General features: G+C 38.4%; 1 pseudogene; it reads left to right on the forward strand.

Moving 5' to 3' along the window:
* Positions 1 to 22,324: 22,324 nt before the first annotated feature.
* LOC118011630 lies at positions 22,325 to 22,424 on the forward strand (annotated as a pseudogene).
* The last annotated feature ends 376 nt before the right edge of the window (positions 22,425 to 22,800 follow it).

The raw sequence follows: 22,800 nt of genomic DNA on the forward strand, positions 1-22,800 counted from the left end.
TTCCATTTGTTCCAATCTGATGTTTGTTATTTCCTTACTTATGCTAATTGGGCACTCAGGTTACACTCCTTCTCACAGGGAAATTGTCTCTGAACTGGGTTGCACGAGCTTGGGGGAGGGTGATGGGGATAGTGTGACTCCGTCTTTCTTACCCTCCTCAGTGCATTTTTTCTTATTTTTGTGCTTCACCAAGGTTCTGTAATTGTTCACCTGAAATCCACTGGCTCTTATCAAGGCATTTTTGTGCATAGGTAGTTGTTCAAATTGATGTGTTTTTTGTTTTGTTTTGTTTTAAGGGTGGGGGGGAGTAGTAGAAATTCCTGTGTCTGCTGTTAAACCCCTTCCATGACTTCCATTTCAGTTGTTGTATTTTCACCTCCAGATTTTCTGTTTAATTCTATTTTCATAATTTATATCTCTTTGTTGATATTTTAATTTTGTTCATGTGTTATTTTCCTGATTTTCTTTAGTTGTTTGTCCATGTTCTCCTTTAGCTCATTGATGTATATTTGAGATAGTTGTTTTAAAGTCTTCAGTAAATCTGAGGCCTGTTTCTTTGAGGTAAGTTTCTGGAGATTTACTTTGTTTCTTTTAGTTAGTCATGTTTCCCTGTCCTTTGCATGCCTTGTGTCTTTTTTTGGAAAACTGGTCATTTGAAAAACAGTTCCCTTTCCAAGTCTTTACCTACTGGCTCTTTCAGAGGTAGACTTCACTAATCTTGTGAAAGCTCAAGGTCCTCTCAGGCATTTTCCAGGAATGTGTCCTCTCTGGGCCTGTGCATGTGCTTCCCCCAACCCCAATTATACATGCTGCTTTTAAATGCCTTAATTTTTCTTAGAAACTTACACCTGTTTATTGTCAAGGCCTTAAGTGTTCTATTGTATTCCTCTTTCCATAATCTCTTATCCTGAGGCTCCCATGGGGCTATTGTTCCCTGGAACTCTCATAAGTCACAGGGCTCACCAGTGCCTTCAGCAGTCTCCAACCTGTAATCCAAACTGTGCCATCATTCCTGTCAATGTTCTGAGTCAAGCAAGGCAGAAATGGTTTGCCTGAATTCCTCAGGCAGCCCCAACATAAGCTAGAATACTGGAAGAAAATTCCACTTTTTTTCTTCTATGCTGAGGGAGGAGCTGGGAATTGGGTGGCTTCTTCCTGACCATGCCACCTTGCACCAAGGAGTGGATGGAGAAAGAATGAGCAAAAATGCCACAAATGTTCCTACCATTCTGAATGTGGTGTTTTATTTGGTGTTTCTGTAGGGGAAATGATGTCCTGAAGTTTCCTAGTCTACCATCTTCCAGATGTCATTCCAGAGTGACATTCATGTAGACCAGAAATTAAATCTTGGCTCACTCTTTTTCCACCTTGGGGACCTTAATAGGAACATGTCTCTCTTGTGCTTTAGTTTTCTTATTTGAAAAATGGAGATAATGACCGCATGCTGTAAATTTTCACTAAGGTAACATATAAAAATCCTCAGCACAAGTGGTTTTTAATATTTTATAGTAGTAGGGCCACCCGGGTTAAGCATCCAACTCTTGATTTTGGCTCAGGTCATGATCTCAGGGTTGTGAGATTAAGCCCCATGACGACCGACATCGTGCTCAGCAGGGAGTCTGCTGGCTGGTCCCTCTCCTCCTTTTGCCCCTCCCCCACTTGTGCTCTCTCTCTCTCTCTCTCTCTCTCTCAATAAATACATAAATAAATCTTTAAAAAATGTTTGATAGTAGTCATTTTCTTTCCAAAGGGCTTTTTTTTTTTTTTTTTTGAGATGCCCAACTATTTCTAATGAGTAATGCTTACAGAATGGTAGCTATATGTTGGGAACTGTACCACTAAAATATTTTCAGGCAGAGGGCTTGTATACACATGTATATATCAGTGTAACTAGTTTGTTGGCCTGTGCATTGATACATAGTTGTGAATGCACAACAATGGGTGTGTCCATGCTCAGGAAAATCCCTTTAGTAATAATAGCAATAGGAACACCACCACCAATAACTACAACAAAGGCTAATGTTTAGTCACCTTTTACTAAGTGCCAGATACTATTCTAAGCACTTTAAATATGTTAATTCACTTAATAATCACAACAATCTTAAGAAGTAGTCTCTATTATTATTATTTCCATTGTACAGATGGAAATGAAGGGGCAGAGAGCTGAAGTTACTTGTCCAAAGACCAAGATCTAGTAAATAAGAACACCCAGGGTTGAATCTAGATGATTTTGATCCGAGCTCCTGTGCACTTCACATTCTGTCTTCTGTGATCATGGTTGCATAGAGACTGACCATAGCCATATCTTTCCCAGGAAGCATGAGAAAAGTACTCAAAAAACTGAAGACAGAACCAGCAACTAAATGTCACCAAGGCTATGGAGTATGCAGAGAACGATGCAAACACGATGAAACTGAAGCTCACCTCTGTCGAAGCAAAGGAAAGTGCTGTGTTACCACAGAATCACCTGCCCTTACTCAAGCAATAGTGAACGAAGTTGTGTGGTCGAAAACAATTACCACAAGTATGCCTTATTACTGAAGGCCCTCAACAATTTCCCCTTCTGGAAACCCTCCTGTCAAATATTTTCACTATAAAATTACATTCCAGTCTCCCGTGTCTGTGGTTTATTCTATGAAGATTCGTGATGGGAGGAGGGGAGTTAGGTGGGAGCCACAGAATTTGATAAAAGGCTCCAGTCAAGAAAGCAATGAAAATTCTGAGATTGTTCAGTACATGTAGACAGTACAGAGGAAAGGAGATTATATTTTACCTTGCTTGCTTACCACACAGAGTGAAAAAGACATGAGCAGGCACTTCACAAACTGGGTATCTAAATGGCCACTAAACATAAGAGAGGGTGTCAATACACATTAGCTATCAAGGAAAAGCCAATGAAACCTCAGTGAGATGTTACTCAGCATATGCCAAAATGGCTGAACACATGCCAATTCCATATGTTGGTGAGAATATGGAGGGACTGGGACCCTCTTATACTGCAGGTAGGAATATAAGTGAAAAATTGAACATATAAATTCCATATGCTTCACTATATCCACATTAAGCATGTACGTAACAGAAATGAATACATATTTTCACCAAAAGGCACATACAAGAATGTTCACAGAAGGATTATCTTAACTCTAAAGCATGTCAATGAGAATAAATGTACTGTATTGCAAAGAAAATAGACCATTTCTCCACACAACAACACGGATTAATCTCAAGAACACAATGATGAGTGAAGAGAGCCATGATTCCCTTTTATATATAAAATGTATATATATATATATATATGAAAAATGTATATGGCATTAGAAATAAGATAGTGATAACTCTGGCAAGGGAAAATAAGATGAACTTCCATAATGCTGGTAAAGTTCTATTTTTATATTATGTTCAGTTAGCCAGCATATAGTACATCATAAGTTTTTGTTATAGTGTTCAATGATTCATTAGTTGCGTATAACACCCAGTGCTCATCATATCATGTCCTCCTTAATGCCCATCACCCAGTTACCTCACCCGCCTACCCACCTCCCTTCTGCAACCCTCAAGTTTGTTTCCTGGAGTCCAGAGTCTCTCATGGTTTGTCTCCCTCTCTGATTTCCTCCCATTCAGTTTTCCTTCCCTTTCCACGTGGTCCTCTGCCCTATTCCTTATGTTCCACAAATAAGTGAAACCATATGATAATTGTCTTTCTCTGCTTGACTTATTTCACTTAGCATAATACCCTCCGATTCTATCCATGTCAATGCAAATGGTGGGTATTCATCCTTTCTGATGGTTGAGTAATATTCCATTGTATATATGTACCACATCTTCTTTATCCATTTGTCTGTTGAAGGACATCTCTCAGTTCCTTCCACAGTTTGGCTATTGTGGACATTGCTGCTATGAACACTGGGGTGCATGTGCCCCTTCTTTTTACTACAGCTGTATCTTTGGGGTAAATACCTAGTAGTGCAATCACTGGGTCATAGGATAGCTCTATTTTTAATGTCTTGAGGAACTTCCACTAGCCATCAGGGAAATACAAATCAAAACCACAATGAGATACCACCTTACACCAATTAGAATGGCCAAAATTAACAAGACAGGAAACAAGTGCTGGTGAGGTTGTGGAGAAAGGGGAACTCTCTTACACTGTTGATGGGAATACAAGCTGGTAAAGTTCTATTTCTTGACCAAGGTAATGGTTACATGGGCTTGTTCATTTTGGATAATTCATCAGACTATATACTTATGATTTTTGTACTTTTCTATAGACAAGTTATACTTCAATTAAAATGATTATTTTTAAAAAGACCTAAGAGACTTAGGGTTATGGCCAGAATTCTCTGCAAAGATATTCACACCATGCTGACTTGCAATTATTATGGCCCTGTTCTTTAAAAACATGATTTTTTTCCTGAAACTTCTCAGTATGCAAGTTAGCCACATCAGTCCAGCAGAGGGAGGATTTGTCCTACATCTTTTCAGTTAAGCTAGGCTATGCAAAGGTAACAAACCTTGAAATCTCAATATCAAAGATTTATTTATCCCTCAGAAATTGAGGCCCCAAAGTGAGTTATTAATAATAATAATGATGTATTTATTAAGGTGAAGAAGATCTTTAAAGGAAACTCTGTCACCATTGAAGATGGTAAAAAGGCTACAAATTCTGCCCCTCTCTGCACTGATGCCCGTGCAATGGGGTGTTGCAGATTCTCTCATTAAGAGGTGGGGGTGGGAGGGATGGCGTGCTGGTGATAGACATTGGGGAGGGTATGTGCTATGGTGAGCACTGTGAATTGTGTAAGACTGTTGAATCACAGACCTGTACCTCTGAAACAAATAATACATTATATGTTAAAAAAAAAAAAAAGAAGATAGTAGGAAGGGAACAATGGGGGGGGGGAAGGGGAGAGGAACCACAAGAGACTATGGACTCTGAGAAACAAACTGAGGGTTTTAGAGGGGAGGGGGTGGGGGGATGGGATAGCCCGGTGATGGGTATTAAGGAGGGTACATATTGAATGGAGCACTGGGTGTTATACCCAAACAATGAATCATGGAACACTACATCAAAAACTAATGATGTAATGTATGGTGACTAACATAACATAAAAAAAAAAAAAGAGGTAGAGCTTTTTTTGCCACCACTTGACTGTGGGTTTGGCCAGGTGATTTACTTAGGCCAATGGATGTTAGCAAAAATAATGCAAACATAGGCTTGAAAAATTCTCATGCATTGGTCTCAACCTATTGCTGCACTTGTGATCCTGAAAGTTTGCTCAATTGATGAACTCAAACCAACCTGCTGGAAGTGGAGATGCTATGTAGAGGAGAACTAAGCTGCCCTGAATGACATCCAATCAAATGTCAGATATATGAGTAATGTTATCCTAGATCATCAAACGACTCAACCACCAGCTGAGCATGAACATATGTTACAGCCCAGTAGAGATCAGTCAAGCTTGTCCAGACCAGAAGAATTGCTAAGTCAATGCACAGAATCATGAGCTAAATAGAATGATTTATTCAAGCCTCTAAGTTTTATGGTGCTTTTTTATTCAGGAGAAGTTAACTGATACATTGACCTTGCAACTGCCTCTTGGAAAATAATCATTGGAGATTTTGATCCTGACACACATTTCCACTGGGGGACAGGAAGATGCTAATCCTCTAATCCTGCTAATCCTGATAGTTATTCTATCAGGTGCTTCCCTAATATTTGTGGATAGAGAAAAAGAACAGATGGAGACAACAGTGCTAGAATACCCAATAGGCATTACAAATCTGCACTTAGGGCACGAGCAGGGACATCAAGAATGAAAAAATGAAAAAAAATTATTTTTTAGAGGAAATATGTAATCTTTTGACATCTAAAAAAGGTATAAAAATTCATGATGGACATTATTGGGACATTGTTGTACCTCCTTGCACTTCCCTTTAGATGAATATTCTTCTTATTTTGAATTACAGGTAGCTGGTTATGAGATGTGGTTGGAGCCTCCAGAGATCTTGATCAGGGTCAGAGTGACATGATAGAATGGCAGCAGATGAGATCATGGCCCATGACACACACTGTTCCTCACCAGTCCCATTTGCCCTTATTGGTACATAGAAGGCAATATCCTAGTCTCTTGCAGTTAGATAGAGCAATATGTCTAATTCTGAGCTATGGAATGTGGAGAGAAGTGACTTCAAGGCCAGGCTTACAAAATCTTCCATGACATATCATGATGCGGTGCCACTTCTTTATTTTTGCTTTATTTTGCTTCTGTTGCCTGTGGTTTGGGTGCCAAATCCAAGAAATAATTGCTAAGACTAATGCCATGAAGTTTCCCACTATGTTTTCTTTTGGGAGTTTTACAGTTTGAAGTCTTACATTTAAGTCTTTAGACTATTTTGAGTTAATTTTTGTGTCTAGTCTAAGAAAGGCGTCCAACTTAATTCTTTTGCATGAAGATATCCAGTTGTTCTAACATAATTTATTGAAGAGACTGTTCTTTCCTCATTGTGTATTCTCAGCACTCAGGTCAAAGATCAGTTTTTCTTCATTCCTTCCTTAGTTCATTGTTAGTGTATAGAAACACAACTGCATTTTGTATACTGGTTTTTCTTTTCCTGTTTTCAAGATTTTCACTTTGTTTTTTCCTTTCAAAAGTTTAATCATGATGATAATGATCTGTTTAGATGTGAACTTATCCTACTTGGAGTTTACTAAACTTGTTTAATATGTACATTAATGTTGTCCTCATTATTTTGATAAAATATAGAAGTTTGTGACCATTATTTCTTCAAATATTTTTTCTTCCTCTTTTTCTCTCCTCTCTCCTTCTGAAGCTCCCATTACACATACATTGATAATATTCATAGTATCTCACCGATCCCCAAGGTGCTATTCATTTTCTCATTCTTTTTTTCTCACTGCTCTTCAGACTGAATACTCTCTATTGAACTATCTTAAAGTTCACTGATTATTTCATCTTCCGGATTAAATCTTCTGTTAAGCCCCTGTAGTGTATATTTAATTTCAGTTATTGTATGTTTCCACTCCAGAATTTCTATTTGAATTTCTATTTAGTTCTTTTAAAAAAATTTCTATCATTTGACCTCTATTTGCAATTTGATGAGCTATTATCATATATTTATTTTGTTGTCATTATATTTTATGTTAATTCTTTAAGTGGTTTCTTTTAGTTCTTGAATATATTTGATTGCACAGAAGTCTTTCTTTTCTAAGTCCAATATCTCACCTACTGTATTAGTTTTCTATGAGTGCTGCAGTAAATTACAACAAACTTAGTGACTTAACGCAGTAGAATTTATTATTTTACAGTTTTATAATTTAGAGTCCAAATGAGTCTTGTAGGGGTGAAATCAAAGTGCTGGCAGGGCTGAATTCCAGGGCTGAAAGGAATACCTGTTTCCTTGCCCTTTCCAGCTTCTAGAGGCTTCCTACATTCCTTAGCTTCTGCGTCCCTTCTTCCATCCTCAAAGCCACCAACACTGGGTCTTATCATATTATATCATTCTATCTATCTGTTATTTCTGCCTTCCACTTCCATATTGAAGGACGCTATGATTCATTTTTGAGGAGAGGATTTGCTGAGCTCCTCATTCAGCTCTTCGGAAGTCTCACACCCAATGAAGACATCAGGAAGAATATGTTTATGTCTTTCTGAATCCTGCATTTAGACAGAAGTTGATAACTTCAGTGTTCAGTCATCAGATGTTATTTTTATATGAGATGATTGAAATTGTCATTTGTGTTTATAATTAAATATATGAAATTAATCAAATACATTAATACTTTATTGTTACCTATTATGATTTTCATAAGTATGTCAAGAATTGTTAGCTTGATTTTAATATAAATAAGGGAGTAAACTCAACTATCATCATCATTCCAGTGTAGAGAAAAAAGTTTAGAGAAATACAAACATTGCTTCTAAGGCATTGTTTATACAGACCTAGAAAACTGGTAGCAGGAGAAAAGAGAGGGGAGGCTTTATGGAAAAAGCAGGCACATGCAAAAATGATGGACATTGGAGGACATTTCTGCATTTGTGATAGGTCCTGTGACAGAACCTATGTCTTTTTTTTCCAAGTACAACAAATGTATTTATCATACATTACATATAATGAGTATAACACTACATTAGGTGTGTTGTATACTTCATCTTATTTGTCCTTACAATATTATAAGAAGGGTAGTATTAAATAATATCCACTTCATTGAAAAGAATTCTGAAGCTCAGAAGGTTTGATACATTGCCCAAGAAAGTGGCAGAGCAGGGATGTAACATTTTTTACCCGAAGAATAGACTTTATTTTTTTAATTTAAATTCAATTAGCCAACATATAGTACATCATTAGTTTTTGATGTAGTGTTCAATGATTCATTAGTTGCATATAACACCCAGTACTCATCATATCACATGCCCTCCTTAATGCCCATCACCCAATTACCCTATCCCCCTACCCACCTCCCTTTCCACACCCCTCAGTTTGTTTCCTGGAGTCAAGAATCTCTTGTGGTTTGTCTCCCTCTCTGATTTCTTCCCATTCAGTTTTCTCTCCCTTCCCCTACGATCCTCTGTATTGTTTCTTATATTCCACATATAAGTGAAGCCATATGATAATTGTCTTTCTCTGCTTGACTTATTTCACTTAGCATAATACCCTCCAGTTCCATCCATGTCAGTGTAAATGGTAGGTATTCATCCTTTCTGATGGCTAAGTAATATTCCATTGTATATATGAACCACATCTTCTTTATCCATTCATCTGTTGAAGGACATCTCAGTTCCTTCCACAGTTTGGTTATTGTGGACATTGCTGCTATGAACATTGAGGTGCATTTGCCCCTTCTTTTCACTACATCTATATCTTTGGCGTAAATACCCAGTAGTGCAATTGCTGGGCGGTAGGTAGCTCTATTTTTAACTTCTTGAGGAACTTCCATACTGTTTTCCAGAGTGGCTTCACCAGCTTGCATTTCCACCAACAGTGTAAGAGAGTTCCTCTTTCTCCACATCCTTGCCCACATTTGTTGTTCCCTGTCTTGTTAATTTTTGCCACTCTGACTGGTGTGAGGTGATATCTCATTGTGTTTTTGATTTGTATTTCCCTGATGACAAGTGATGTGGAGCATTTTTTTCATGTGTCTGTTGGCCATTTGTATGTCTTCTTTGGAGTAAATTAAATAATTTAAATGCAAATCAACTAAAAGCTCCAATTTTAAAAAGACTAATATTTCCAAGCTGGATAAGAAACAAAGCTCAACCATATGCTGCTTACGAGAGACATGCTTAACTATAAGGATACAAGACATTTTATTCCATCTTGGTCACTGGGAGTCCTTTCCTGACTTTAAGATTCTGTGAACTTGTTTATGTTCAGCAGGGAAACAACATGGCCCAACTGGTAGCAACTAGTGCAGATACCAGATGTCAGCTGTGTTTTTTCTTTCTGAGTGCTGACCAAGAAGGAAAAAAAGCACCAAATGATACCATTGAAAGAAAAAAAAGGCAAGTCAGAGAATTGGAGAAAATATTATAATACATATACTTATAATCTTACAAAGAACTCATACCTGGAATATAAAAAGGACACCCACAGATCAATAGGAAAAGAGAGACAACCCAGGAGAAAAGACTTGAACAACAGATATTTCACAGAAGAGAGTAACCAAGTGGTTAATAAATATATGAAAATGTGTTCAAGTTAATTTCTACATCAAGAAAATGCAAATTATAGCCATAATAGGATACCCCAGTACAGTCACCAGGTGGTTAAATTGAAAAGGTATAGGCTATTAGTTTCAGGGGAAGAATTTAGTGATTCATCAGCTGCATATAACACCCAGGGCTCATTACATCAAGTGCCCTCCTTAATGCCCATCACCCAATTACCCAATCACACCACCCACTTTCCCTCCAGCAAATAAGTCCATCAGAGAAAGACAAATACCAAATGATTTCACTCATATGTGGAATTTAAGAAACAAATCAGATGAACATAGAGGAAGGAAGGAAAAATAAAATAAGATAAAAACAGAGAGGGAGGCAAACCATAAGAGACCCTTAACTATAAGGAACAAACTGAGGGTTCCAATGGCTTTTTTCACAGAAATAGAGAAAACAATCCTAAAATTCACATGGAACCACAAAAATCTCCAAATAGCCAAAGCCATCTTGAGAAAGAACAAAGCTAGAAGCATCAGACTTCTTGATTTCAAATATACTACAAAGCTATAGTAATCAAAACATTATGGTACTGGCATAAAAACAGACACATTAGACCTATGGAACAGCCCAGAAATAAACTCACATATGTATGGCCTACTAATTTTTGACAAAGTCATAAAGAATACACAGTGAGGAAAGGCTAATCTCTTCAATAATGTTATTGGAAAAATTGGGTATCCACATGCAACATAATAAAATTGGACACTTATCTTATACCATATCAAAAACATCAACTCAAAACTGATTAATGACTTAAACAGAAGACCTAAAATCATAGAGCTCCTACCAAAAAACCCCATAGGTTAAAGTTACATGACATTGGCAATGATTTTTTGGATTTGACTCCAAAAGCATTTGGCAATCTAATGGCAATACAATTTTCTCTTTAAAAAAAAAAAAAAAGCAAAGACAACAGAAGCAGAAGTAAGTGGGACTACATCAAACTAAAAAGTTTCTGCACAGCAAAGAAAACCATCAACAGAGTGAAAAAGTAACCTCCAGAAGAGGAGAAAATATTTAAAAACTATACATCTAATAAGGAGTTAATATCCAAAATATAAAAAGAACTCAGTAGCAAAAAACCAAACAATTCAATTAAATAATGGGCAAAGGACCCACTTTACTGACATTTTCCCGAAGAAGATATTCAAATGGTCTACAGGTATATGAAGAGGTACTCAACATCACTAATCATCAGGGAAATGTAAATCAAAACCACAATGAGATATTCATTCAACCTGTTAGGACGGCTATTATGCCAAAGACAAAAGATAAGAAGTGTTCACATTGATGTAAAGAAAAGGGGATGCTTGTACACTGTTGGTGGAATGCGCATTGATACAACCATCATGAAGAATGGTATGGAAGTTCCTCAAAAATTTAAAAATGAAACTATCTTATGATCCAGCAATTCCACTTCTGGGTATATATCTGAAGGAAATGAAACAGTATCTTGAGGAGTTAACTGCAGTCCCTTGGTCACTGCATTATTATTCACATAGCCAAGACATGGAAACAACCTAAGTGTTTGTCAATGGATGAATGGGTAAAGAAAATTTGAACTCTATATATCACATGTATATATATAAGTACACATATATACAGTGAAATATTATTCAGTGTTAAAAAGAAGGAAATCCTGCCACTTTGGACACTTGGATGAAAGTGGAGGACATTATGCTAAGGGAAATAAACCAGACACAGAAAACAAATCTTGTGTGATCTCACTTACATGGTGAATCTAAATTAGTTGAACTCACAAAAAAGAGCAGAAAGGTGTTTGCCAGGTCTTGGAGGGGGGTGGGCATGAAATGGAGAGATATTGGTCAAAGGGTACAAACTTTCAGTTATGGAATAAGTTCTGGTGATCTAATGTACAGGGTGACTCTTGTTACTAAAAATTTACTGTATACTTGAAATTTGCTAAGAGAACTTTATTGTATACTTGAAATTTGCTAAGAGAGTAGATTTTAAGTGTCCTTATCTACAAAAAAGGTAACTATGTGAGGTGATAGACGTGTTAAATTAACTTGATTGTGTATAGATATATTAAATCATCACATTGTATGCCTTAAATACAAGCAATTTGTATTTGTAATAAAAATTAAAGTAAATTAAAAAACGGATCCCTTTGGGCTGGGAAAGAAGGAATAAATGAATATACATGGCTTAGGGCAAGTAGTAAGTACTGACTAGGTGAAACTTACAGAGAAGTATAGGTTCGTTTTGCAAGAAGAACCTTCTCAGCAAAAGGGGAAGCCTATTTTAAAAAGGGCAAGCAACACGTTAATTTCAAAGAACACAAGTTGTCTGAGCTCCATGGTGGGAGTGGAAAGGGAGAGTACTGAGGTGAACAGGGATTATCATAAAGGAAGCTGAGAATTGATTCCTGTAATCATCGTGCACAGCTTTTGAAGAGTTTGAAAGGAAAAATTAAAATTTCAGATCTGGGTTTTAGAAATGATCCACAGCAATTGTATGGAAACAGTGGAGTGAGTCAAAGGCGTGATGGCAGACAAAGAGACAAGTAGGATGTAAATGTTACAGTATGTGTATATTAATCTGCCAGGGCTCCACAACAAAGTATCATAGGCTTAGGGGCTGACACAACAGAAATTTATTTTCTCACAATTCTGGAAGCTAAAAGTCCAAGATCAAGGTGTTGGCAGGGTTTTTCTTTTCTTTTCTTTTTTTTTTTATAATTAGTTTCAGAGGTAGAATGGTGTTGGCAGTGTTGATTTCTTCTTCAGAGGCCTTGCTCTTTGGCTTGTAGATGGCTGTTTTCTTTCTGTATCTTCACATGGTTTTTCTTCTGTGTCTTAATCCTCTTCTTATAAGAATGCCAGCCATATTGGATTAGGGTTCACCCTAGTTATCTCATCTTAATTTAATTGCTTCTTTAAATTTAGACCCTATCTCCAAATGCAGTCATGTTCTGAGGTACTGGGGATTAAGATTTGACTATATGAATTTGAGGGGACACAGTCAGCCAATAACAATGGGCAAGAAAAGGTGATGGCTGAATCAGAATAGCAGAGGCAGGGATGAAAAACAGGTGCTATGGAGGCAGACTTGGAAGGTTTTTGTGGCCAACATGATGTGGAGGGGCGGGGCAGTGAGGAACAAGAAGGTAACTAAGATATTTTAGGATTATGGTCTGAGTACTTAGGTTGAGGTCACTTTCCTGTTTATCAGTCTCTTCATCCTCCATGCCTTTGCTTTCTAAAGTGGCATCTGAAGTCATAGGTAGAGAACGGATTTTCACTATAAACAATGAAGAAGGCTTTAAGAGTTGAAAGGCATATGGAGTTTATAATCTAGTCCAACCAACACTTCCATTTTGGGGATGGGCAAAATGTGGCTCAGAATGGTAAGATGACATAGTCACATACTATTAGTGCATTTGAATTCCCCCTGCACCCTTTTCAGTTCTTTGGGACTATGGTCTGGAGGCATGTTTACACAACTCTCTAAGACTCCTGAGTCCATTTGTAAGCATAATTTCTCTAGCCAAAAATACGTAAAAACTTGTACAAAAACGGGTGGCTTCTCAGGCTTTTCTGCAGCTGTTGGTGTGGTCAAGGTTGAAGCTGAAATATTAATTGGCATCGCTGTGCCTAGGTAATTGGAGACCCAGTCTCTGATCCATTCTCCAGATATCCTAAGGACATCTTCTAAGGTTTGGGACATGAATGGTGGTATTAAAGTGGGGGGAAATGAGGAAACTGATATGAAAGTACTTTGAGAAATGGGTTGAATGGTTAGAAGCTGTCATGATTATGAGGATTGCTGCACCTTGTCTTCAGACTGTGTCCTCCAGATAATTATGTCAACAGAGGCAAGGGATAATTTTCACCATCAGACCTGACTGGCATTAGTCTCTGAACTAAGACTGTCTACTAAGTGGGAACAACTCCTTCCTTAACTATAACTTGGGATCACTTCTGTTTGTTACTGGATATACAAGTTAGGGTTGGATTTGTTATACATTTTAACCACAAGGAGGCTCACAAGGCTTTCCCTTTCGCCACACCTTCCACATTAAGGACGTTGGGGAAGAGCACAGTGAGCTTCTCTCACTGCAGCAAATTTTCCGCTTTGAGGAAGCATAACATCTGAACTCAGGCATCATGGGTTCAAAGTCTTTCTACTGAACCAGCAGGACTAGTTCAGTGGCCAATGTTACTTGAGGCAAGTCACTTAAACTCTCTGTGACTTTGTTTCCTCTTCTGGCAAAAGAACATAATACTAAATTCTTACCTCATGGAGCTGTTGTTAGGAAAAAAGGAGATTATGTATGTAAAGTACTTAGGACAAGGCTTTGCACACAGTTAAATTCTCAGTAAATGTGGAGGTTGGGGGGGTGTTTGTTTTTTGTTTTGGGGGGTTGGTTGGTTTTTTTGTTTGTTCTTTGTTTTGTTTTACTGTTTTCCCCTTCCATTTGGGTAGGGTGGCAATGGTTGCTTCCTGGTCAGAGGGCATGCCAATCTTTGGAAAGCTAAGTATGATTAAGGAATTGGGGTAAGGGATAAGTTCCAGAAGTGAGCCCATGAGGCAGAGCCTGGGGTTGAACCTTGAGCTAAAGAGGCAAAAGACCTCTGGACCACACTGGCCTATCTTAAGACTCTAGGATGAGTCTTAGATAAGGTGTGGCCAAGATGGAATCTGCATTAGCCTGGAAAACTTTCACGTTGAGGGACCTAGTAGCACCTGGTCAGAGACTTAGAAATTCAGGATGTAGGTCCTATAAAATAGTCTTACAGTGAAAACCAAGAACATCAGTCATGTCCTGACACAACCTAGCGATGTCAGGCTACAGAAGATTAGAGAGACAGGATATAATGAGAGCTGGAATGAGCATATTTTCTTTAATGGACCCTGTGAAGACCCAGCAGGTGTCTAAGGATCTAAGGACCATGCAGGTGCCCCAGACAGCCCCTTCACCGACTCATTATTCTGGCTGTTAAAAGTCTTGTGTCAGGAGTTTTATGGACGCCCAGCTGTTCTTGCCTTAGCCTCACATGTCATCTGTTGTTTCTCAACACAGTATGAGGGTAAATGCTTTACATCAGGGATGCAGCAAAATTTTTTTGCCCCACATTTTTCTTTCTTCTTCTCATTTTCTTTGCAAGATTGTCTGCATCTGCCAATTCTATAACTGCATCTTTTGACCCATTCATCTATCAAAAAACCCAAAAAGATGAATAAACAAATACATAAAAGAGAGTAAAGATTATAATACTAAGGGTGTTAGTGTTGTATTGTATATTGTAGTAATAATAGTTAGGATGAACTACTGAAATGTAATGGCATTCTTGGGAAAATTAAATAAATCTGTGGATGTAGAATGCCTAATGCTGGTCTTGAAATGTACTAGATATGAGTAGTTGTCTCCCTTCCCTCAACCGGCTCTAACTGGACTTTATTTCTGTGCTTGTGATGTTTTCATCTTTGTCATTTTTCAGTCTTGCCAACACTGGTTCCTCCTTGTTCCCCAAATCTAGGTTCTCGGACCTATACCTTCAATTATCTATTTTTCCCCCTCTCAATTCGTTATTCACTCAACAGCAACTTGTTGAGCACCAGAGTATGTGCCAGGCACTGTTCTAATTGCATGCCCCAAATGATGCCCTAGAACAGGACTTTGAACACTGAAGGATTAATTTATACTGCCGACCTGCAGGCTGATGTTCTGGATGGTATAAAACTCTGCCCTTATAAAACACTGTGACTCAGCCCCATCTAGATCTATAAAACACAGCTTCCCCAGCACACTGGGTTCATTTGAGAGATTATAGTATCTTGATTTTCTCTACTTAAGTAGGTTTTTCCCCAAACTCCCCTCCTGGGAGATAATTCCCAATTCTCTCTTTCTTACCAGGACATTCAGACTGGAAAAATCTGACTCTGATTCCATGAATCAATGTGCAGATTCTTTCCCCCAAAATGTCTTTTGCAGCTGCAACTCCCTCCTCAAAACCTCCTCTGCCCTTACCAGAGTTTAAGACAGGCTGAAATCAACCCAGGATTAGCCCAGAACTACCTTCTTTTGCTTCTGGAACAACTGAGTGATTGACAAAGACTTTCAGTTTGAAAAGCTGATGCGAGAGGATGCAACTTCCAGCAGCAATGATCCAGAGGGAAATCATGGAATTGATAATCATAAACTTTAGAATCCCCAGGAAGCCTAAGCAGAAAACATTTCCATCAGAAAGTCATTCACCATTCAGCCATAAAACCTATCATATTGTTACAGAGCTATGGTCACGTTCAGTCTGGAATCCAGAATCTTCTGCCCTAACCCCAGCTTGACACCTTGAGCCTATTTTTTACAAACCTCTAGATAGCCAACATCAACCTACAAATTTTTCACTACATATTCTAAGACAAGAGCAAGATGCCTCTTCTGATTGCTTTAAAGGATCATTCAAAGCCATATAACAATGAGAGGTGAAGTAATGGGACTGGTTACTGCCAGAGGTGGTATCAGTTAGAAGTAGGTTGAAGTGAGAGATGGAGGGAAGAGACCCTGTTGACATTTGGGCCAAGGATATTAAGGACACTAGGGATGCTGCAGTCGCTTCTGCATATGGAAGGGACTTCATACAAGAAACCCTGGGCTCTGCCAGTATCTGCCATCATGAAAAACACCATCGTAGTCAGGAATGAGAGACTGCCCTTATTACTGGGCATATTCATTATAAGACTTCTCACTAAATCTCAGTCATCTCTGTGGGTTGTCCTCACTGCCACATATGTTCAGTTTTCCAATGATTCTATGACTAGAGCCCCATTTTCACTCCCTCTTCCTCCTCTCCATTGTCTGGTTACCTGGGGAAGCCTGAGCCAGGAGAACAAGGACAGCTAAGGCCAGGAACAAGAGTTTAATGTATCCTGAGAGGAGTGAGGAACGATCCAGCAGCATACTGAATGTGCCAGGAAAGGCTGGTCTTCACTCTGCATTTTATTGTCTTGGTTAAGGCTGAGTCATGGACAATAAATCAGAGAAGGGCAGAGTGCTCCACCACCCATCAGCTTGTGGGTCAGGAACATAAATTGATGATCCAATATTCAGAGTCCTTCTCGAGACATCATCTGGGAAGGTGGAAGACATTAGCAGAGGCTCTACATGCCCACCACAAGTCTCTGGCATTGTGGAAAGAATGGACCCACCTTCCAAGAAGCCTTTCCTGCTCCTCTCCTTGAGAAGTTTAGCCCCCTCCCTTATGCTTACAGCCGCCCTGCCTCCCCTTCTTTCTGTCATAATGTTTTTCATGTTGAGTTGGAACTAAGTATTTTTCTAGTTCATCTCCTCTATTGGATTGACACTGTCAAGGGCAACTTTTAACAGACACTAAGCCCCTGAAGGTAGGGACTGGCTGTAATTTCTGTATGTCCAGAGTGTGCAGTGCATATTTGTTGAAAACAATGAATTAATGAATGCATGTATGGTATTCACTCATATACTGATAGATCTTAGAAATGGCACTTCTCAGCTATGAAAATGCAGACTCAGAGAGTGGAAGAGGATTGCCCAGGGTCATACTGCGAGCAAGAAAGAACCAGACGGAGACCTTCCTAACACAGCTCATCATCCAGCTCTTTTTAACTATGCATTTACTCCTTATTTCTTACTCTAAATCCTTAATATTGGCTGCAACTGAGACATTCTTGGACTCCAGCCTCAAGGAATACAGCAAAAATGTTTCCTGCAGGTTCTCCAACAAAGAGGGTATAGAAGGGGGTACTGCCTGGGCTCGTGCAGTTCTCTATGCCTGGAAGATTCTAGATATCCATGTAGCTCACCTCCTCCATACATTTAGGTTTCTACTCGATGTCACTAACTCAGAAAGTCCTTCCTTGGATAACCTGTTCAAAATAGGCTCCATCAGGAAGTGTATCTGTGAGTCCACTGGGTTTTCTTTTTGGGGTCCTTAGTCTGTTGTATGGTCATTTTATACCTTTAGATGGGCCCAGTGCTCTTCTCCTCTCTTCTTCCTCCAGTTGGCAGGTATTAGGGAAAGCCTGGTGGATAGCAGGAAATCTGTTTTGCCCTTGATAGCCAAGTAGTCCGTTCTCCAGGAAAGCAGTAAGCATGAAGCCACCCACTGAAGTCCTACTGTCTGTCAGTAGCTATGATAAACACTTTCCATACATGACCCCCAGAATTCTCACAGGATCCCTGATAGGCAAATGTAATTTGCTCAAGGTTACATAGTGCTTAGGAGTAAGGTTTGGATTCAGGTTTGGCTTACTTATCTCAAGAGCCCATCTTTCTTTCTTTAAGATTTTATTTATTATTTGAGAGAGAGAGCGTGAGTTCATGAGAGCAAGCAGGGGGGACAGGGAGGGACAAGCAGACTCCGCACTGAGCTTAGTGCCCAACATGGGGCTTGATCTCAGGACCTGAGATGTGAAATTAAGAGTTGGACGCTTAACCAACTGAGCCACCCAGGCACCCCAAGCACATCTTTCTATCATCCCAGAGGATTATGCCTGAGTAATGATGGAAGGAGAGACCTATTAACCTGAAAAGCAGTGATGGGTGGACGAGAGGCAGAGTCATTATCTCCTGAAAGACATGATCTGTGCAAGCCTAGAGGGCAGAACTACAAGTCTTGGGTGGAAATTGCAGCGGGGCAGATTTTAACTAATTGGAAAGACTTCTGATGATTGAAACCATCTGAAAATGGTTGGACTGTCTGGGAGATGTGGTGGTTTCCTGGTGTCCAAATACTACACATGGAGTCTGCCTGACCACTTCTCCTGGGTTCTGCAGGGAGGACTGGTGAATTGGCTGATACAGATCTCTACACTAGACACAGTTCTAGGCACCGGGTCTAAGAAGAGAAGAAGGCAAAGTCTTGCCATTCTGATTAGGGAGGGAAACAAAACTCATAATGGCAGGTGATGACAGTGCTTATAAAGAAAACTAAAGCAGGGTAAGGGACGGAGGATAGATGATGTACGTGTATATGTGGGGGCGGGGGGGCGGTGGTTGTCTATTTTGAACAGGTTATCCAAGGAAGGACTTTCTGAGTTAGTGACATCAAGTAGAAACCTAAATGTACAGAGGAGGTGAGCTACATGGATATCTAGAATCTTCCAGGCATAGAGAACTGCAAGAGCAAAGGCTCTGAGGAAGGAAAGCAATAGGTCTCTTAGGAAGAGCAAAGAGCCAAGTATGATGGGGTCCAGTGAGCAAGGGAAAAGAAAAGAGAAAACTGAAACCATGGAAGCAGGCAGAGCTACACAACATCAGGACTGACAGGGCCTACTAAGGACTTGGGACTCTACTTGATATATGATAGGGAATTGTGATTTACATTTTAAGAGATCTTTCAAATCTGAACTTTTATTTCTTTTTGTCTATGAGACATCACTTTCTTCATCTGTAAGGTAAAGTATTTGGGCTAGTGTTTCCTGAAATGTGTGACCCATGTCACTGACAGTGTGAGTGACAATTTAAGTGGCAAACATAAGTGTATGTTTTTAAAATTTTTTATTTTAATGCTTATTTGACAAAAAAAGTCACTAGCCCTTGATCTGGTGATTTTACAGAAAACCACTTAAGATGTGGTACAAATATGAGTTTAAGTAAATGGATTGTGTTGGTTTTTATAAAAAATATTAACTAAATAATACTACAACGTATAGATGATATAGCAGTCTGTAAGTTTGTAAAATGATATACAAATGACTGAAGTTTAGGCTAGGAAATTGATAAAGACTGTTCTATGGAACAGAACTGAAGCTCGGACAGGTCAGTTGACTTTCTTAAGGCCATGGAGTCACGAATGGGACTTTAGTCTACTGACTCCAAATCCATTGCTCCTTGCACCAGGGAAAACTGTCTCACCAAACACATACTTCTTCCGGCTATAACTGTCTTTGTTTATTTTATTTTATTTTATTTTGAAATTATTATAGATTAAGAGGAAGTTGCAGATAGTAAAGAAATCCTGTGTACCCTTCACACAATTTCCCCAAATGTCACATTTTGAATAACTATAGTACCATGTCAAAACAAGGAAACTGACATTGGTACAATGTTTATGTATATCTCTATGTCATTTTATCACAGGTGTTGTTTAGTGTAAGCAATCAATATGCAGAACTATTCAGTCACCACAAAGATCTTCCTTGTGCTACTCAGCTTCCTACTCCCCCAACATTCCAACGTTCTTGCTCTGATTTTGTCATTTTGAGAATGTTATATAAATGGAATCATACAGTATACGACCCTTGTGAGATCACTGCATCTACTAATAGTTGTTTCTTTTGTTGCTGTGTTGTATTCCATGGTATGAATGTACTGCAGTTTATTTAACCATTAACATATTATAGAACATTTTGGTAGTTTCCAGATTTTGGTTATTCCAAATAAAGCTGCTGTGAATATTTGTGTACAGATTTTTCTGTGGATATAAGTTTTCATCTCTCTGGATACATGCCTGGGGAGGGGTGATTTCTGAATTGTATGATATATGTAAGTTTAGCTTTTAAAAAAATTGCCAAACTATTTTTCAGAGTGCCTGCCCCACTTAACATTCTCACCAACAATGTATGAGAGATTCGGTTTTTCTTCATCAGCTTTTGACATTGTCATGGTTTTTAATGTTAGCTTTTCTAATACATTTGTAGTAGTATCTAATCCTGGTATTAATTCATATTTCCCTAATTGTTACTGATGCTGAGCATCTTTTCATGTACCTTTTTGCCATCTGGTGAAATGTCTGTTCATTTGCCCATTTTCTAAATGGAATATTTGTGGGGTTTTTTATGAGGAGTATGTCTTTTTTACTGAAGTATAACTAAAATGCAGTGTTATATTAGTCTTGGGTGTACAATATGGAGATTCAACAATTCTATGCGCTACTCAGTGCTCACCACAGTTAAGTGTAGTCACCATCTGTCACCAAACAGTGGTATTACCATCTTACTGACTATATTCCCTATGCTGTACTGTTCATCTCCATGAGTTATTTATTTTGTAACTGGAAGTTTGTACCTCTTAATGCCCTTTTTACTATCTATTTCACCCACTGCCCCCCAACCTCCCTTCTGGCAACCACCAATTTGTTCTCTATATTTAAGAGACTATTTTTCTTGTTTGTCTCTTTTTCTCTGTTTGTTCATTTGGTTTTTTTCTTAAATTCCACATATAAGTGAAATCATATGGTATTTGTCTTTCTCTAACTTATTTCACTTAGTATTATACCTCTAGGTCCATCCATGTAATTGCAAATGACAAGATCTCATTCTCTTTTATGGCTCAGTACCATTCCATTGTGTATACATATACCACATCTTTTTTAATCATTCATCTATTGATGGACACTTGGGCTGCTTCTGTATCTTGGCTAATGTAATAATGCTGCAATAAACAGAGATGTACATATATCTTTTCACACTGGATTAATATCCAAAATATATTAAGAACTTATACAACTCAACACATATATGAAAATTATAATCCAACTAAAAATGGGCAGAAGACCCGAATAGGCATTTTTCTAAAGAAGACATACAAATGGCCAACAGACACATGAAAACATGCTCAAAATCACTCATCATGAGGAAAATGCAAATCAAAACCACAATGAGATACCACCTCACACCTGTCAGAATGACTAAAATAAAAAAGACAAGAAATAATAAGTCTTGGCAAGGATGTGGAGAAAAAGAAGCCCCCATGCACTCTTCATGGGAATGCAAACTGGTGCAGCCACTGTGGAGAACAGTATAGAGGCTCCTCAAAAAATTAAAACAGAACTACCATATCATTCAGCAATTCAACTTCTGGGTATTTACTCAAGGATAATAGAATATTTGTTTTTAATTGTTAAATTTTAAGTGTTGTTTATGTACTCTATTTGAGTTCTTTGTTGGATACATAATTTGCAAATAACGTCTTTCACTGTATTTGCAAATAACATCTTCCAGGTTTCTTTTAATCCTTTTCACTTTTTAAAATTCATTACCACACATAGTTATTGTTTTCCTTTTAGATCATTTTCTTTTGTGGTGGAAACATTTAAGATCTACTCCATTAGCAAATATGAAGAATATAATACAACATTGTTAACTTATAGTCACATTGTTCTACAACAAATCTTCAGAATTCATTCATTTTGCATAACTAAAATTTTGTACCTCTTGACACCATCTCTCCATTTCCCCCTCTACACAGCCCCTGGCAATCACTGTCTACCTCTGCTTCCATGAGTTTGACTATTGAGATTCCAATGTAAATAAGATCTTGCAGTATTTTTCTTTTTCCATCTGGCTTATTTCACTTAGCATAATGTCCTACAGGTTCATGCATGTTGTCAAAAAATATCAGGTTTTCCTTCCTTTTAAAAAGCTGATTATTGGGGCACCTGGGTGGCTCAGTTGTTAAGCGCCTGCCTTCGGCTCAGGTCATGATCTCTGGGTCCTGGGATTGAGCCCCACATTGGGCTCCCTGCTCAGTGGGGAGCCTGCTTCTCCCTCTCCCACTCCCCCTGCTTGTGTTCCCTCTCTTGCTATGTCTGTCAAATAAATAAATAAAAATCTTTAAAAAAAATAAAAAGCTGATTATTGTGGTCACTTCGGCAGCACATAGACTAAAATAATGACACAGAGATTAGCATGGCCCTGTGCAAGGATGACAGGCAAATTCTGAAGAAAGTCTGATTATTAGTCCACTTTATATATACATGTTTTCTTTATCCATTCTACTGCTAACAGACATTTGGGTTATCTCCATACCTTGGCTATTGTGATAAATACTGCAATGAACATGGGAATGCAAATATCTCTTCAAGAGAGTGATTCTATTTCATCCAGATACATATTCACAGTGGGATTTCTGGATCAAATGATAGTGTTATTTTTAATTTTTTGAGAAACTTCCACACTGTTTTCCACAGTGGCTGCACAATATTTAACAAGATTTATCTTCCATTTGTGAACCCAGAGTATCTTTCCATTTATTTGTCTTCCTTACTTTCTTTCATCAATGATTCATGGTTTTCAGTGTACAGATAGGTCCTTCATCTCCTTGGTTAAATTTATT

Source organism: Mirounga leonina, unplaced genomic scaffold, assembly GCF_011800145.1.
Source record: "Mirounga leonina isolate KUSES-001 unplaced genomic scaffold, KU_Mleo_1.0 Mir_150, whole genome shotgun sequence".
In the NCBI taxonomy this organism is placed as follows: Eukaryota; Metazoa; Chordata; class Mammalia; order Carnivora; family Phocidae; genus Mirounga; species Mirounga leonina.